We start from the raw sequence: 2,500 nt of genomic DNA, 5'->3' as shown, positions 1-2,500 counted from the left end.
AAACTGGCCATTTTTGGCTGCGCGAGCGAGCGGCGAGCGGCGGACAGCGAGCGAAGCGAGAGGCAGCACCGTCCCTGCTATACGAAAGCCCCATCCAGCCCTGTGCCACCCGGGGGGTTCCAGGGTGCTGAGATGGCTGACATTTTGCTCCGCTCACGACGGTCACCGCGCGACGCAAGAACAGCCCAAAAACAGGCCAAAACGGCCCAAAAACGGGCCAAAACTGGCCATTTTTGGCTGCGCGAGCGAGCGGCGAGCGGCGGACAGCGAGCGAAGCGAGAGGCATCACCGTCCCTGCTATACGAAAGCCCCATCCAGCCCTGTGCCACCCTGTCACGAACGGTCGTCGCGCACCCGCAACAACTCCGTTCAACGAACCGTTCGTCGCTCGCACCCGCATGTACAGCTGCTTGACAGCATGTTTTCTTATGGTTTTGGGTCATTTTGCTTGTAAATATGTAAGTTCGAACAAGCTGCAGCGTTGCAAAGCGACCGTTCACCAAACCGAGCAAAACAGCCCCAAAACAGCCCAAAACGGAGCCGTTTTCGCGTGCCGCGGGAGGTGAGCGGAGTGCTGCCTCCGCTCACCAAAATGTCAGCCAGCTCAGACCCCAGGAACCCCCCGGGTGGCACATGGCTGGATGGGGCTTCGGTTATATACCGGGCGTTGAACACTCTTTCGCAAGTTCGCACGTGACCTTTACGGGAACTTGGTGTTGCGTCCGGGACCAGGTGAGCGGCTGTTTGTGGGCTTGCAGCTGTTCGTTCATCCTTGAAAGCCTTGTTTTCCTCCCTCTCCCTCTTTTCTCTTGTGCACACAAGGTGTTCGACGATTTGCTTGTAAAGCTTCCCTTTTCGCGAGACTTCGGGACTTGTCCGTTGCTCGTTCTTTCGATCTAACTTTCTTTCTCTTTTACAGGTCCTTCGGGACCTGCGAGAGGTTACAAAGTGGCTGATCCTTGCGGAGCAAGATCGCAAGGGCAAAGCGCGACTTAGGCAACGCAAGCTAAGTTCGCGTCTTTGCAACGAGGGTGACCCGCGACTTAGGCAACGCAAGCTAAGTTCGCGTCTTCGGCCGCAAGGGTGCCTCACGCCTTAGGCAATTCCAGCTAAGGTCGTGACAACCCGGGGGGTTCCAGGGTGCTGAGATGGCTGACATTTTGCTCCGCTCACGACAGTCACCGCGCGACGCAAGAACAGGCCAAAAACTGGCCAAAACGGCCCAAAAACGGGCCAAAACTGGCCATTTTTGGCTGCGCGAGCGAGCGGCGAGCGGCGGACAGCGAGCGAAGCGAGAGGCAGCACCGTCCCTGCTATACGAAAGCCCCATCCAGCCCTGTGCCACCCGGGGGGTTCCAGGGTGCTGAGATGGCTGACATTTTGCTCCGCTCACGACGGTCACCGCGCGACGCAAGAACAGCCCAAAAACAGGCCAAAACGGCCCAAAAACGGGCCAAAACTGGCCATTTTTGGCTGCGCGAGCGAGCGGAGAGCGGCGGACAGCGAGCTAAGCGAGAGGCAGCACCGTCCCTGCTATACGAAAGCCCCATCCAGCCCTGTGCCACCCGGGGGGTTCCAGGGTGCTGAGATGGCTGACATTTTGCTCCGCTCACGACGGTCACCGCGCGACGCAAGAACAGCCCAAAAACAGGCCAAAACGGCCCAAAAACGGGCCAAAACTGGCCATTTTTGGCTGCGCGAGCGAGCGGCGAGCGGCGGACAGCGAGCGAAGCGAGAGGCATCACCGTCCCTGCTATACGAAAGCCCCATCCAGCCCTGTGCCACCCGGGGGGTTCCAGGGTGCTGAGATGGCTGACATTTTGCTCCGCTCAAGATGGTCACCGCGCAACGCAAAAACAGGCCAAAAACTGGCCAAAACGGGCCAAAACTGGCCATTTTTGGCTGCGCGAGCGAGCGGCGAGCGGCGGACAGCGAGCGAAGCGAGAGGCAGCACCGTCCCTGCTATACGAAAGCCCCATCCAGCCCTGTGCCACCCGGGGGGTTCCAGGGTGCTGAGATGGCTGACATTTTGCTCCGCTCACGACGGTCACCGCGCGACGCAAGAACAGGCCAAAAACTGGCCAAAACGGCCCAAAAACGGGCCAAAACTGGCCATTTTTGGCTGCGCGAGCGAGCGGCGAGCGGCGGACAACGAGCGAAGCGAGAGGCAGCACCATCCCTGCTATACGAAAGCCCCATCCAGCCCTGTGCCACCCGGGGGGTTCCAGGGTGCTGAGATGGCTGACATTTTGCTCCGCTCACGACGGTCACCGCGCGACGCAAGAACAGCCCAAAAACAGGCCAAAACGGCCCAAAAACGGGACAAAACTGGCCATTTTTGGCTGCGCGAGCGAGCGGCGAGCGGCGGACAGCGAGCTAAGCGAGAGGCAGCACCGTCCCTGCTATACGAAAGCCCCATCCAGCCCTGTGCCACCCGGGGGGTTCCAGGGTGCTGAGATGGCTGACATTTTGCTCCGCTCACGACGGTCACCGCGCGACG

The sequence above is a fragment of the Musa acuminata genome, unplaced genomic scaffold (genome assembly GCF_036884655.1).
Source record: "Musa acuminata AAA Group cultivar baxijiao unplaced genomic scaffold, Cavendish_Baxijiao_AAA HiC_scaffold_512, whole genome shotgun sequence".
In the NCBI taxonomy this organism is placed as follows: domain Eukaryota; kingdom Viridiplantae; phylum Streptophyta; class Magnoliopsida; order Zingiberales; family Musaceae; genus Musa; species Musa acuminata.
The sequence above is the reverse complement of the archived record's forward strand: the minus strand, read 5'-3'. Positions refer to the sequence as shown.